General features: G+C 42.8%; 2 protein-coding genes across 8 annotated transcripts in view; one reads left to right on the plus strand and one right to left on the minus strand.

Moving 5' to 3' along the window:
* The window catches only part of Hdlbp (high density lipoprotein binding protein), a 61,397-nt gene extending 47,356 nt beyond the window's left edge, over nucleotides 1-14,041 (minus strand). Inside the window, exon 1 of one of the 2 annotated variants that reach the window (XM_021632044.2) lies at nucleotides 13,902-14,041. The gene's annotated coding sequence lies outside the window, so the exon portion shown is untranslated. Of the gene's footprint in view, nucleotides 1-13,397; nucleotides 13,573-13,901 lie in introns of those variants that run through there. The other variant, XM_021632046.2, reaches the window with a different exon arrangement.
* Nucleotides 13,924-16,559, plus strand: part of Septin2 (septin 2) — a 31,186-nt gene continuing 28,550 nt past the window's right edge. For 2 of the 6 annotated variants that reach the window (XM_060368910.1, XM_021632040.2), the window contains exon 1: nucleotides 14,140-14,264. The gene's annotated coding sequence lies outside the window, so the exon portion shown is untranslated. Of the gene's footprint in view, nucleotides 13,943-14,139; nucleotides 14,265-14,305; nucleotides 14,495-14,574; nucleotides 14,596-16,559 lie in introns of those variants that run through there. The other 4 variants (XM_060368913.1, XM_060368911.1, XM_021632042.2 and 1 more) reach the window with 4 other exon arrangements.

Genomic DNA, 16,559 nt, shown 5'->3' on the forward strand with positions numbered 1-16,559 from the left:
CTTTTCCGGGGAGGGGAGGATGGGGTGTATGTGGTTTGCTTGTATGTTTTTTTGTTTGACACAGGGTTTCACTATGGGGCTTGGGCTCACTCTAGACCAGGCTGGCAATCTCACAGAGATCCTCCTGCCTCTGGCTCAGAGAAGAATCTGGCTGGATTGTACATACATAAATAAATGCACACATGAATAAAATAAACAAATCAAAGAAAGAAAAGGGAAAAAGGTTGGTATGATGGCTACTCTTGGCTGTCATCTTAACCACATCTGGAATTAATTAATCCAAAAATGGAGGGCACACCTGTGAGGGATTTTTGCCTAATTCAAAACGGGCAGATCCATGTCTATTCTGGATCTGTGAGGTGGGAAGACACACCTTTAATCCAGATCATCTGAGCTGGGAAAGCCCACCTCTTATCTGGGCCACACCTTTTGCTGGAAGCTTATATAAAGGCAAAGAAAAAGAAAACTCTTTACTCTTTGCCTGTTTGGTCTTGAAAGTCCATTCCTACTGGCATTAGAGCCTATTTCCTCAGGATTCCAGCCTGTACTGAAGACCAGCTGAGCTATCCAGCCTCATGGACTAAACAACTGCTGTATTCTTGAACATTCACAACCAGCCACTGTTAGATTATCTGGACCATAGCCTGTAAATTCTGTAAGTCATTCTATATTTATTATATACATAATATATGTAATTGCATATAATATTTATAGTACATAATTATATAACCATACTCGTTTATTATATGTATGTGTACACACACACACACACACACACACACACACACACAGAAAGAGAGATTGATTCATTCTCTAAGTTTTGTTACTCTAGTGAATCCTGACTAATAACCTTGGGGATATAGTTAAAAGCTAAAGTGCTTGCCTTGCATGCTTGAAGTCTCAGGTTCGGTTCCCAGAACCACAAAACAAACAAGAAAAAACCCAAACCTACAATATATGTTTCTACTCACACATATTTTATCAAGTCTGAAACATTATCAAGTAAGGCAGGCATTTAGAACCACACACTTTATACAGGAAAGGGACCCCTGAGAGAACATATCTACAAGTCATCTCTACCTTAATTTCAAAAAACAGCCAAACCAAACCTGTTTCAAAACTTTCTACTAGTTTTCTACTTGTGTAATTGTTTCTCTTTCCCTCCTTTCTTCTAACCTGTTGGTGGGCCTGTCAGAGCCCTTTCTTCTCCAGTTACCACTTCCCCAAGGCCTCTGCATGGCAACCACTGTAGTAGTTATTTCCCTCCAGGCTTCAAACCTCCACTGGTTGGACTGCTCTGCAGGTGGTGCTGCCAAGGAACCCACAGGGGGCCATTTTCCCTCCCCTAGGAGCCCAGACATGTGTCTTTATCTGTTTGACTCCAGGTGAGAGTCAAGAATATCCCCAATTTCCACTAACTACATCCCAGCTGTGGAGATCAAATACTGGGAAGAGAGTACCCCTTCGAGGTAATGTAAGTAGTACAGATGACAACTCAAAAGGCCTGTATTTGGTTGAAGTCACTTTCCTATTTCTGTAAAGTAACCAGAATTAGCACTGGGACCAGCCAGTTCAATCAGCTGCGAAAGGAAAACATGTCTGTTCAGGACAACTTCAGATGGTCAGAGATTCCTTCAGCAGCTCAATACTATGCAGACACACAAACCACTGCTCGATGGCCCCAGCCAACCTGTGGTCCCTGCCTCCCCACCCAGCAAAAGGATACCAAAAGGCAAAGGAATTATGCTAATGAAGGTGATCCACATAGAGAGTGAGGAAGAAATGAGAGAAGAGGCAGCACTTCTCTTGCTACAGAACATAGTCACACACTGTCAAGCCATACTGTTCCTAACAACCAAAGTACAGGGTCAAAGGACAGTGGGCTCTGAACACTTGAGTTCAGCCACAGAATGCACTGACATGTATGTATACCTGGACCTCAAGAGTTTATTAAACCCAGGACAATGTAAACCCCCAGAGAAAGCTGAGCACTGATGACTAGATTATTTTTAACATAGAGCAAATACTTTACCAGAGCTTGAAACTGGGATCTAGATCCCTAAAGCCCACTATAATTCAAAGTCAGTTAAAAGGAAAGTGTGCCAAATACAAATCAACAATATCCTTTTTATCCCCTCAAACATGTACTGGCATCCTTGAGAATTCAACTACCCAGCTAAGATATGAGGAACCCAGACAAGATGTTCATCAGTGTTTTGTCCTTAGAGTAAGGGTGGCAGGATGTGGCTAGAATCGCTGGAGCTAGATCGCTGACAAGTCACACACACTAATACAGCAGGTAGTCTAGACTAGAAAGCCAATCTCTTGAAGGCAGCTACAAGTAGTCTTGACTCCAGTGTTAACCAGCAGCAGGTTGCTATAAAGGTGGGCTTTGGATACAGGGTTGGCTCTAGGACTGAGATTTATTCATTCCTTACCAGAAACCTATTTATGAATATGTACTTGGTGAAAAGTAAAGGTTTGCTGGTTGAGGGACACAGAACAATTCTACAATGGGTATTTTGGGACTGAATATCCATCTTTATGCAAAGACCTGAGTGTCCTCACTCCTAGACTAGGAAAAAAAAAGGGTGGACATTTGTCTTTTAACCTTGAACTTTAGAGAGATTCTGTAGCCACTCACTAGGTAACTGTGGCTTAATATTTAAACTTTTTTAACTTCTAAAAGATAGGATGAGCTGGATGAGTGGGGGTATATACGTTTAATCCTGGCACTTGAGAGGCAGAGGCAGGCAGATCTCGTGAGTTGAGGCCAGATTGGTATACAAAATGAGGTCCAGAATGGCCAGGCCTACACAGAGAAATCCTGTCTCAGAAATAAAACAAAACAGAACAAGTGAGGGTGAAAACAAGAGAAATAAAAAAATGTCAAATCTGGATTCTCTGATTCTCTATACCTGTATCCTCTCCTGTACCTTTTAGAGTCACTGTGAGGATTAAGTGAATTTATGCACATTGTTTAACCCAAACCCGGCACAGGTAAGCAGTACAGATTTTTTTCTATTACCAACATCATCTCCAGGACACCTGTACTGCAAGCAACAGAGGACCAAATCATCCCTGCCACAGGCTTTACTCCACCAGGCTCTACTACCTGAGGTTGAAAAATAGGGCTGGTAATTACAATATTTTACTAACTGAGCCTGTACGACAGGGCTTTATAACCAAAGCTGCTGGTATTTGGATCAGACAATCTTTGGGAGGCTGTCCTATGCCCTGTAGGACCCCGACCATCCCTAGTTTTCACCAGTAGATTCAAGAAGCACCCATAAGTCGAGACTACCAATGGTCTCCAAGCACTGCCAGGCAGTCTCTGCAGACAATTTGTCCCAGCTGAGAATCAATACTAGGGATAAAGAAAGCAATGAATACAAGTTTTAGCAGGTAAGGTGGCTTTTTTTTTTTGGTCTTGTTATGTGGCTTAGGCTGACTGCAAACTCACAATCTTCCTGCCATCAGCCTCTCAAGTATAGGGATTACAGACGTCCATCACCATGTCTACCAAGTGAGGCTTTCTTATCATACAACCTGGTTGTTCTAGAACTCACTATGCAGGCCGAGCTGTCCTTGAACTCTCAGAGATCCTCTTGTCTCTGCCTCACTGGTACTAGGACTAAAGGCATGCGGCATCACTATGCCAGGCACAGTGAAATGGACCACAATGATGGATACAAGTGACTATCAATTCCATTTATCACTCTTAAAATGATAAATCTTAAATTAAAACTTGATGTCTAATGAATTGAGTTAATCAAATGCTCTGATTCCAAAGCTGTAAAAACAAACCCTCTCAGGGACTAACTTCTTCACATTTAAACTGGAACAGCAAGGTCTGGGGAAATAGTCCATTCATTAAAGTGCTCGCCAGATGAGCATGAGAACCTCTGTGTAGGTCCCCAACACCCACAATAAAAGCCAGACACAGCACACACACTTGAATTGGAGTGGGGAGACAGACAGGCTGACCCTAGGAGCTACACGGCGCCAGTTTAGCACGTCTGTGAGATACAGGTGCAGAGAGACACCCTGTCTCAAAAAAAGCAGAACCTAGGCATTGTGGTGCACACTTTTAGTCCTAGCAAATTGTGAGGCAGAGGCAGGAGGATCTCTTGAATTCAAGGGTACCCTGCTCTACACAGAAAACTCCAGGCCACCCAAGAGTACACAGTAAGATACTGTCAAACAAACAAACAAAACCAACCCCAAACCGGAGCCCATTACCAAAAGCCAAGCACTGTGGCCCTCACTTGTAACCTCAGCACTTGGTCAGCGGTGCTTCACCGAGTCAAGAGAGCTCAAAGCCCATCTGAGCTACGCGCTGAGCTCAGGGCCAGCATGGTCGATACAGCAAGACCCTTTCTCAAAACGAACAAAATATAACAGGCCCCAAACTAAAAGCAGGTCTTCCAGGGAATATACCTCAAACTTCTATCCAGTCAGGTTTTAAGAAGCAAAGCCCAGCAGTCTGAACCTAAGATAGCAAACACTGTTGCATGCTTTCAAAGTCCACCTTTAGGAACTTCTGAGAACACATAGGGATAAAGGGCAAATCTGAGAGTAATTTCAGAAACTTTCTTGAAAAGAATTTGTAACAGTTGCTCACAGCCAAACTTTTGCTTTCTTCATCATCAACTTCCTTTCATAGCTCCAGATGCAGCCTGCTGTCACAGCAAAGAGTCTCTATCTACCCTAGAGTCTTCTGCCCACAGCAGGGCCTGGCTTGGGACAGGAGGGGCTACATTAACACTCAGTTTGGTTAATATTGGTAGAATTAATACATTGGTATGAATGTGTAGCTGCGATAGGAATAGTCAAGCAAGGGATGTAATATTATCATTAAGCAATACAATTCAACAGAACCATGTAAAAATCATCACTCTCCCAGATTCTTTCTCTTTGCTTTTCTTTTTTCTTTTTTTCTTGGCTTTCTGAAACAGGGTCTCATTATGCAGCTCTGGCTGTCCTGGAACTAACTATGTAGATCAGGCTGGCTTCAAACTAAGAGATCTGCCTGCCTCTACCTCCCCAGTGCTGGGATTAAAGGCATGAACCACTATGCCTGGCTCCAGGTTTATTCTTTAAGAAATATCTCCAAAATCATTGTTCAATCTTTTCCAGATATTTTCTGTACATACATTAATAATGGCTTAAATAAAAACAAAATCTCATTATATACACCTACAATTTGCCACACCGATTTCTATATATAAAGAGGTCATGGTGTCTAAGACTTGTACAACTCTAACTCATTAAATGGAGTAAACATAATAATAAATCCCCCACTGATGGAACTCCTGAGTAAACTGTACTTTTTTATGCCCATAGAACTCAGAGATCCACCTGCTTCTGCCTCCCAAGTGCTGGGATTAAAGGTATGCACCACCACACCTAACAAGCTTATATTTTTTGGTTTTTTTGTCTTGCTGTTAACTACCAAAAATGCTGAAAAGAAAATTCTTTGGCTGGCTGTAGTAGCTCGTATCTCTAATTTCAGCATTTGAAAACTGAGGCAGGAAGATCAAGCACTTGAGGCTGGCCTGGGCTACTTAGTGAGTTTCTTTGAAAAAGGAGTGAAAGGAAGGAAAAGGAAGGTCTATGTTGAGTTGGGCCAGAACCTCCTTAGGTCAAATTCCTGAAAAATACATTGTTTTCAGGCAATGCATCAATTTGCACTTCCAGAATGAACTGCCCTTCTAATGCCTTCAACTGTCCAGTTACATCCTGTGAACCATCCTTGTCACCCTTGACAATAACTGAGATGATTATATCTATTATTGCCAGTCTGATGTGGGAAAAATACAATTATAAGGTAATTGTAAGGTTGAAATTTCACTTAAGCTTCTCTGACATCTGAATTTTTATAAAAGACTTATTTTTAATCTTTTAATTATGGTTACGTATTTGTGTGTAGGTATGCACACATGAATGCAGGTGCCCACAGAGGCCAGGAGGTTAAGAAAAAGAAAGGAAGAACGGAAGGAAAAAAGGAAGGAAGAAGGAAAGAGTGAGCAGCCTTAAGCAAATAGTGCCTTTGGGGTAAAGAAAACTTAGAATATCTATTGGATATATATATAGATATGGCACCCAGGAAAAAATATAGGAAGTTCTAAAACAGAAATACAAAGAGCAAAATAAGCTTTTAGACCAGCACAGCAAAAGGGCTGGGAGATAAATTTGAGAACATCTTCCAGAAAGAACATGAAAGCTGAAGGTACACAATGTCAATAAAGATTGTATAGTGTTACAAACTCGGTAAATAATGTATCATAAATCCCAAAATCCTTGAGGGTAAACTTCAAGTACTTTCATCACAAAACAAGTACTTGCTACAGTCAATGCGTATTATCCATAGTGTATTACTGCACATTGTATCCAACCATAACATCACTTTGTACCCCCAAACATCAAATTCTGATCTTCCAATTTAGAATTTTAATTAGAGGTAGAAGATTTAATTAAATTTTTGTGATAACTGAGAAGTACCAAGAGAACTCTTGAAAGAACAATAAAGTATATGGGAAGAATTCAAAGTGATAAATTAAGAAAAATGCCCAGCAGAGACCATGAATTTCAGAGTGAAGAGGCCCAATGTGTAGGCAAGATACAGGATGAAAATAGCCCCTAAAGAAGTCCTGTTCTGTTCTAAACCTCAGAGAAAAATCTTCTGTTTCACCAAAGAGAACATCTCAGGATAGGGTGGAAGGAAAAAAGCTAAATGATGCCCCAAATTTCATGCAGGAAACAGCAGAAAAAACTTTCAGGTGCACAAGCTCTCACAACTACTGTATGACAAATACCAGAGGATGTGCCTCACCAATTCAAAGTAAAATAAAAGAAGTGCACATGGTTCCTGAAAACCAAGACACCATCACAGAGAATACTGGGAGCCACAGAAGACTCCAGGAACAGACAAAGTCACAGGCACCAGAAGAGACTGACTAAAAATGAATGGGGTAGGATGTGCTGGAGAGATGGCTGAGGTTAGTTAAGAGCACTTGTTGCTCTTACAAAGGATCTGGGTGTGGTTTCTAGCACCCACATGGCCACTTACAATCCCCTGTAACTCCAGTTTCAAGGGATCAGATGATTCTCTTTCAGCCTCCACAGGCACCACACATACATGTATACATACATACAAACAAGCAGGCACGCACTCATACACATATGTAAAATACAATAAACCTAAATGAAACGGGCAGAATACTGCATTTCATCAGATAAAAAGAATAATGTTCACAAAATATTTCAACAACTGGGGGAGAATGTGGAATTGGAATTTCTAGACAAGAAAACTGGAAAAGTTCAACAAACAAGATAAGATATATAATAACCTCACTCTACACCGTTTGGCCTATTTGTGACTCACACAAGGCAGTAAAATGTAAACGTTAAATACTAATCAAATTTAAACACCTACTCTAAGCAGTTACCAACCTGCCTGCGTAAAAATGACAGGAGTAGATGGAAAATCATAGAAATCCACGAGCAGATCAAGTTTTTTTGTTTGGCCAGTTGGCTTTTTTCTGTGTAGACAGGGTTTCTCTGTGTAGCCTTGGCTGCCCTGGACTCGATTTGCTGAGCAGGCTGGCCTCAAATTCACCGAGATCCACCTGCTTCTGCCTCCCTGAGTGCAGGAATTACAGGCGTGTGACACTGCACCTGACTCCCATCAACTCAGTTAAGAAACAATACATAGCACTTGGGTGGCTAATAATAATAATACGTCAAAAAATAATTCGTCAAAAAAGCTCTTTCAAATTGGAAAATAAGAGAATCTTCTAAGTGGGCCTCTACAGAGACTGGAACTGTAAATGGGGTAAGAATACTAGTGCAACAGTGGCACATGGTTACAGAGATAACCAATTGCTTCTGGATTCAACTGAGGTCTGTTCCACAGGAAAAAGTTCAGGCCTGATAAGGAGCTGATGATCACAGACCCTAGGGAGAAGCTTATTACTATTGCTTTGCTAAATTAACCACTAATCCCAGCACTTGGGAGGCAGAGCCAGGCAGATCTCTTGAATTTGATGCCAGCCTGGTCTATAGAGACAATTCCAGGACAGCCAGGGCTACACAGAGAAACCTTGTCTTCTCAAAAAAAAAAAAAAAAAAAAAAACAGACAAAAACAATAAAAACAAAAACAGTGTGTTGTCAAATGGCCTTTTAAATATTTATGCTTAGACTTGCAGATTAGTGCTGCCCTCACCCTTGGCCAGAGAAGTTTTTCTCTGGAGTAGTAAGCAGTTAATGAAACTAGTCAGAACTAATTCTGAGATTGTGTATTGAGTGCTCAGCCCTAAATGGGACATCTACATCAGCCCCAGCCCACCCACAATAATAGCTCAGAGGACATCAGAAAAAGGTGCAGAACGAATGTAAGACTTGGAGGATGGGGAGGGGTACTGAGAAACGTCAGAGCATATCTGCTGCAGCTATGATTACCTGCACAAGATCAGATGAGTAACATCAGTCAACACTCTCTAGCACTGCACACTAACTGCACTCAATGGGTTATTAAGAAACAAAAGGACAAAAGAAAAGTATTCAAAGTAGGGAGGGAGAAAGCATTAGGAGTACCTGGGTGGAGTAGAAGGGTGAAGCTGGGGATGCATTATGATCAACATGCACTGTTTACATGTATGAAATTGTCAAAGAACAAATAAAAGTATTCTACTTAAAAATACCAAGAGGGAGCTAGATGGCTTAATGATTAAGAGTGCTGATTGTTCTTTGAGAGGACCCAGGTTTTGTTCGCAATACCCACATGATGGCTTACAACTGTAAGTTCAGCACTAAGGGATCTGATGCCTTCTGTGGGCACTGCATGTGTATGGTGCACAAACATACATGCAAGCAAACCACCTATACATATCAAATAAAACTAAAACACACAAACACCAAAACATCAAGGGGCCAGAAGGATGGCTCAGTAGCTAAGAATGCATGCTGCTTTTGTACCCACACTGGGTGGCATACAATTGCCTACAACTGGAGCTCTAGGGGAATCCAATGCTGATGGGCCATTCCACAGAGACTTGCACTCACTTGTATGTTGTGTCTCTCATCACATTCAAAATTAAAAATAATATCTTTAAAAAAACCCAAGAGTTACTACCTACGGAAGAATTACTATACAGGCATATATAATACAGGCATGCACATTTCTACGTTCACACATGTCTGTGATGAATAATCAGACCAACTTTCTTGTTGGGGGGTGTACATGAGTGTGCGTGTGTGTGGTGTATGTGTGGGCTAATGGTTATGTGTATGTTCAAGAGACTTTCTTGAATACTGAAATTACAGGGGTGTGCCATCATGTCTTATTTTTACTTTATTTTCTATGTATTTCTACATATAAGAAACTTAAGGCCCAGTGTAGTGGCACATGACTTTAATCCCAGCACTTGGGAGACAGAGGTATGCCAGTTTAGTCTACATACAGAGTTCCAGGACAACTAAGGGTACATAGAGAGACCCTGTGTTAAAAACAAACAAACAAACAAGAGAGTAAAGAAATAAATCTAGAGTTGCAGATATTTATTGCCTGGTCAACCACCTTACTTAAAAATCTTTTTACCAACAGCTTTGATTAATTTCCCAATTAAGTAATTATATAATATGTAAAGAATGACCATTTTGCCTTTCTATCTTGCTTGGATTGTTTTATTTACTGAAGCATCATTTATAATTTTTTCTGAGACCATCTTACGTTGTCCAGGCTTCTTTGAACACAACATCTAGCCGAGAATAACTAAGCTTGAACTTTTGATCCTCCTGCCTCAACTGCCCAAGTGCTGAGATTACAGCTTTTTATCCTGTGCTCACACACACATGCATACAAATGCATCCTGGGTGGATTAAATATGTGGAGATGGCCTACATCAGCAAAGGCAGCCATGGACCGGTGACACCAAGAGATAAGAGTTTCAAAACAGAAAAAAAAAAAAAAATCACTGTTTGCCAGCCTACTTTGGATACACAGGAGTCTCTCAATGCAGCAGAAATGGTTCAAAACATTTGCTGAATTTGCCAGGTGCAAGCTTTCATCAGTGTGAGACACAGAAAGGACATCCAACTGCAGTATATTATGAGCCAGGCCAACAGGCTATCACTAAAAAGTCTGACAGCCTTGAAAAAAAAAAAATGGACACAGGAAAGAGAGATTAGACCTGACCAATGACAGAGCACCTCCACTGTCTGGAAGCACTTGGGACTAGAACTTAACTAAGTGTGGCTACAATCCATCAAGAGTCTTACAGTTTCTTTTGTCTATCTACACAGAGCTTCTAGAATCAAGTAATTATGAGAAGGCACAGTCACACACTGTAGCCCAAGCTGGCCTTGAATCTCTTATCTCCCTGCATCAGCATCCCCAGGTGCTAGAATTAGACACGTAACCCCCCCCACACACACACACACCATTCCTGGTTTGTAGCTGTTTCTTTTCAAAGATTTCTTTTTATCTTATGTGACTGAGATTTGCCTACATGTATGTATTGACTCCATGTTTCTGCCTGGCACCCTAAGAGCCAGAGAGGATGTCGGATTCCTTGAAACTGGAGTTTTAGACAGATGTGAATGGCCACCTGGGTGCTGGGAACTGAACCGTGGTCTTCAGTAAAAGCAGTAAGTGCTCTTAACCACTGAGCTATCTCTCCAGCCAATGTAGCTGTTTTTTTAAATCTAAAATTATAATATATCATGTTGGGTGCAGTGAGAAGAGTGAACTGACTCTTTACTAAGAACAAACTTTTTCTGAGAACCTTAGCTCATTTAAACCAAATGATGATAAATGTGCACTGTGCGTGTACACACACACATCTTCATTATTCCCTGCTTTTGAAATATTACTTTTGAAAGAATAAGCTTCTTAATGATTAAATAGTTTTAAAACACACCCCAAATAGTATTTACCTGCACAACTAAAAATGACTTCTCTGACATCTTCATGATGAATACTTTATTAAAGCAAGGTCATTAATGACTCTAAAGAAGTCACTTCTTTGTTATTATATATAATAGAATTTTTTTTAAACACAAAATGAGATTTTAAAAAGCTTGTTCCTGTGGGGTGCTCAGCCCTAAATGGGGCCACTATATCAACATCTGTTCCCAGTGGAAGTCAGGGAACACTGCAAAAGGGGGTTAAAAAATAATGTTAAGAGTCAGAGGATGGGGAGGAGCGCTGTGAAATACTGCCCGCTGGACAGGACATGGCCATTACAATCACAAACTCAGCAGTACAGTTAACTGCATAAGACAAAGCCAGTCAATCTCAGTATAGATGGGATGGGATGGAATGGGGCGGGCGACATGAAATGTCACACCAGCTAAAGAGCTATGGGCAATAGATGGCTGCTGAGTTGTGGTGGTATTACTTTTCTTACTGGTTGTGGTTGCTGGTAGGCTCACCATGCTCATGCAGAAAGCACTACTTGAACTCAATGGGTTATTTTCAAAAAAGGGGGGCTGTCTAAAAAGAGTGGAAGTGGGGAGAGTTTTCAGTAGATATGATCAAGAGACATTGTGTTAAATTGTCAAATTAAAAGCAACAACAAAAAAACATGCTTTCTGCCCAAGACTCTATTTTCAGTTGGGAGACACTAATGAAGAACCTATCTTACAAAATATCATAGGTCATTCCAGTGGTCACAATCCTGTCCAAATCAGCCTGGGAAGGTACTGAATACAGGCCATGAAGATGTCTTCATACAGGTTCAGCTAAACCCTTTGCCATTTAAGGAATCAGCTCTTTATCAAATTCTCAAACTTTTGCTGTATGTGCCATTGGCTATAACATTTCTTCTCCTACTCTTCCTGTTTACAGCACTCCAATCTGCCAACTCCACCTGGTAATACTTTAATCATTCTTTAAACCCCAGTTCAACGACCATAACTTCAAGGTTGTGGGACAGGGTCTCATGTAGGCCAAGCAGACCTTGAACTCACTATGCAGAAGAGGCTGATCCTGAACTCTTGATCTTTCTGCCTCCACAATCCAAAGTGCCGGATTACAAGTGTACTGATTTTCAATCACATTCTTTATGAAGGCTTTCCAGCAAGTAACCATAGTCTATTTCCTCTTTTTATAGATTTTCATTATGGCACTGATTAGACTGTAAAATAAGCTTTCTTTTACAAGTATATCTTCTGCACTAAACCATAAACAGCTAGAAGAATGAAAACATGATCTTTTCCATCTCTGCATCCCCAGAATCCCTAACAGTGTGTGGTACCCATTTTTTAATGCTAAAAATGTGAGGTTATTAGGCTGACATTAGAAAATTAGAAGATCAAAACTAAAAGAAATGTACTTGAAAGTTTATGTGGCCACTGAGAAGTTAGCCTGCCCAAAAGAGAGGCAAAGGCTCTGCCTGGGTGTGCCCCCTGAGCTGGTTGCCTCTTCCAGGTGTTCTCAAGAAGCACACCTCTAAGCAGTACAGGACTCATAACTAATGCTATCAACAACGCTTGGCTGCCATTGAAAATTGCATAACTGGTTTTTAATACTATCCCGGAGACTGGAGAAGATTTTGTCTAAGTTCTAAACTGTCATAATAGGTTAAGGGTTGTTTTAAATACAGAAGTAGTGATTCACTTTATTTTTTTAACCAAAGCCACTCCTAGCTACTTTAAAGCTTTCAAGTATACCAGTGTCTATTAACAAGTTTAGCCTATGGATACTTTAAATGCTCAAAACATTAAGCCTAAGCAATGCGTTTCATCCAAGGTTTTTGTATTCACATTAGCTTCGAAAGTAAGAATTTAGCTTGAGTGTGGCTACTACTAACCTCAAACAAAATTCTGTGGTTGACTTAACTGGGTTTCAGAAGTTAACTTCCTAAGAAAGCATCTATCTTTAACCGGACACCAACAAATATGTTAAGTCATTCCTTGAGGGCTTATGGTGAATATGAAGCAAAACCCAAAGCTGAAGGGCAAGTCACATTGTAAGTGAGGATTATAACCCTCCATTTCCCCCCATACTTTTTCGTTGTCTGTAAACACAAGTCCGTCTCCTTTGGTTACAGTTATACCATAAGAAAACATCATGCCCAGTCTGACTCTTCGGTCTTCTCAGGATACACAGCAGGTAGCCTCAAGCATAAGGACACTTTTCAAAGTAGATACGCACAAAAAACACCCCCTCACAACAGGCATGTGACAAAACAGCTTGGGGGACCGACACCAGGCGCATCACCCTCTGGGGTCGCGCGATCACTGTTTCCTCTCAGAAGAGGTCTCTAAGGTGTTTTCCCGCAGGAAGGCCTTGCTGCAAGGCCTAGGGAGGGAGTTTACGACCGCTGCCCAGCCAGAACCTCTTGGGACAGAGGGAAGGACAACTGGGCCAGGCCGCAGCCCAGTACCGCACCTTCCCAGCTTCGAGCCGGTCGCAGCGAGGGAGGAAGCTGGGCATGCCGCAGATCTCACCGCGCGCCCCAGACCAAAAGAGGGTAGGGGCCGTTCCGACTCCGCCCTCCCCCGCGGGGCACGGGCTCACGACCGCACAGGAAGGCCACGTCCCCAGGGACAAGCACCACTCTATGGTTTGCGTGGGGCCGCAGACCCACGTGACTAGCACGTAGCCAATCAGGGGACGGCGACCCATCACCGAGACGGCCGCGCAGGCAGCTAGAGATGCCCGCCGGCAAGTCAGGCGCCTGTCCATCCCGGCCGGGTGCTCCAAGCTCGGTGCTGCCGCCATCTTCCTGGAGGAAAGGCAGAGGCAGAGGGGCCCCCTCCCCTGATCGCTCCGCACTCACGCTGCCACCTGCCCGCCCCCGGTAGTCTCTCACTCTCCGCGGACACCTCATTCCTTCCTAATAAATATCCGTCCCTAATCGCTAGCTTCCCACAAGGCGAAGACTCTCATTACCTGTTCCTCTCTTACTAGCGCGAGGAAGCCAAGCTCATAAGGTAGGAACTGTGGCGAAACAGGAACAAGACGCCATCTTGGTAAAGGAGAAGAGGCTACGCTTGACCTCCCCCCGCCCCCAGCCTCTATATGGCCAACCGCCGTGGGAGGGGCACGGCGCCTGCGCAGAGGTGGACGACAGGGCAGTGGCTACGCTTGCGCTCTGCTAACAACTGCGGGGGAGGGGACTACTCGGGGCCCAGGAAGGAGTTGGCAATGGGCGGGACGGCGCAGTGACGCAATCGGCTCGCGCGCGCGCGCGGCGGGGCGGGGCGGGGCAGGTCCGTGCTGTAGTCTGACGAGCTTTCTCTGGCGTGTTAGCGGGTAAGCGTGTGGCAGTGTGTGCCCACTGTCGCGCGGACTCCGGTCGAGCTGGCCGTCCTGAGGAAGTGCGAGAGTTCGCCTCTCGCCCCGGCCGCTCAGGCGGTGGTAACGGGTGCAGAAGGGGCGCGCGTGGGGGAGGGGCGGCCGCGCCCTTAGTCTGTGGCTTTAGCGATGGACGCGCGGCTGGCGTCGTCCTTTCGAGGACAACTGGACTGGCGGTCCCTATCTGGGTAATCCTACAGGCCAGGTCCAGGGCGTTGGGAGCGGGCGTGGCAGGTCCTGGCGACCCGCGCAGGGTCCAAATGCTGAATGGTGGCGCGTCCAGCGTTGGGTGAGGTAGCTTTAGATTCGTATTTACGAAGCACTTCTGGCCATCTTCTAATTTAACGGTGCTGTTTCGTCCTGGGGATGTGAAGGACTAGTCACCTTGGGTTGTTAATGAAGTTCCCCAGTTGGAGGCAGTGGAAGGGCGTTGGAGGAGTGTTCTTGTCTGCTGTGTCCTTCCCCTGGGTAGACGCTAGACAAAGGGCTGCAGCAGTGTGAGTGACAGGGAAAAGGAAGCACGGAGCGGAGGCCTCTGACTGAGAAGTGATGAAGTCTTAACTAACTCTGAAGCCGACCCTAGTCCAGACCACGCCTGGCCCTTTTGTGCCTTCCGGCCTCATTTGTTAGTTCTGCCCTACTGTGTCCTGTCCTGTCCTACTTTACCAGACTCTTGACACATAGATAGACCTTCCAGTTCAAACCACTATGGTCTCTATCGTTGTCCTTAGCCCAGTTTACTCCTCGTTTCTGCAGCGCTCTTATCTCCCACGTTTTCTGTCTTCTGCTTATCTATTTAGTTCCTGCTGGTTCATGTTATTCAGGACTCGCTGGATGAGATATCCTTTAGACGGATTAGGTGTACCCCTGGCGTCAAGTATTGGGCTACCTACTGCCTAGCAAGGGATTCAAGTCGTAGGTTTTCAGTCTATTTCCTTAATGGCTAAAAGTATTTCAGTACCTCAGATACATTTCTAAATTAGTCTTGAGAACATAAGGAAAAAAATAGGGTTTTTTAGGGGTCATGAAAGCTGTTTCTTCATGATGCTTCTAATTTGAGACTTATTATTTTCAATGTCTTTTTTTTTTTTTTTGGTACTTACCATTCAGGGCTTCTTTGCAGTACCCAGCATTCAAACTGTCAGTGTATGCTGCTGTATCTAATTTTGGTGATTTTTCTTAGTTGTTGGCTCGTCCTAATCCTTTTTCGTTTTTTCCACCTTGAAGTTTTTCTCTTTATGGAGCACCATAGCTCTTTAAAGAACAAGAGCTTTTAAATGAGATCAGATTCTCTTTCTGGTTTAGCTGGGTAACCTAGGGAAAGGAGGTGGGGCCTCTCTCTATTATCATTCATGAGTGTAATTCAGCTCCCTTTGATTGTGGTATGCTGCCCCAAGCTCCATTAAGAGTGTTGTCTTGCATAATGTACTTACACAGTCCTCAAATCGAAGAAATCTAAATGGCAAGACAGTCCAAGCATTTTGGATAAAAGCTCTTCAGGAACCTACATTGAGAAGTCTTTGGGGGGATTAGGGATAACTTATACAAATAAAACAGTTCATGTACATGAATGATGATTCCTATTTATGAGTATTCCATTACTATAAATGCTACTTGCAAAACAAGTTTCTAATGTCAAAAACACAGTTGTGTTTATCTATTCATCTTTTGTGCCTTAATTGGGGTGATAGTATTAATGTCTGGAATACAGAAGCTGTGGATCAAGGATAAGGAACTTTCGACATTTAAATATGCAGTGTGAAAGATTAAAATTTTAGTTTGACCCTCTTAGATCATCTTACATGAGGGAGATCTAATTGACCTGCACTCTGTACTTAGTAGGATGTTAATAGATCAAGGTTTTCTCACTAACAGCAAAGTGTTTCAGAAATTCAATATTCCTTTCTTAGCTTTTATTTTGGCATTAGTGGGGATATATAGTTCACTTCGTAGAGTGCTTGTCCCGAATGCAAGATTTCTGGGACCTCTTATAACCCCCACCAAAACCAAAACCCTTTTTTGTTTTGTTTAATAAATTGTTAGAAAACCATTTTGGATCCAAGTTATGTTTGGGTGTAGGGTAAAGAATTCACAACTTGGCATTCTCCATATTGTATGTACTCTCCACTTCTGTACTTGTGTTGTACATCAGGGTACTTATTGAAAGAAAAGGAACTGATAATGGAGCTTACCTTCTTTGGTCTGAACTGACCCAGGACTTCAAAATGGCTGGGGGTTTAAGGAAATTCAGAG

This window comes from Meriones unguiculatus, chromosome 15, assembly GCF_030254825.1.
Source record: "Meriones unguiculatus strain TT.TT164.6M chromosome 15, Bangor_MerUng_6.1, whole genome shotgun sequence".
Classification (NCBI taxonomy): Eukaryota; Metazoa; Chordata; class Mammalia; order Rodentia; family Muridae; genus Meriones; species Meriones unguiculatus.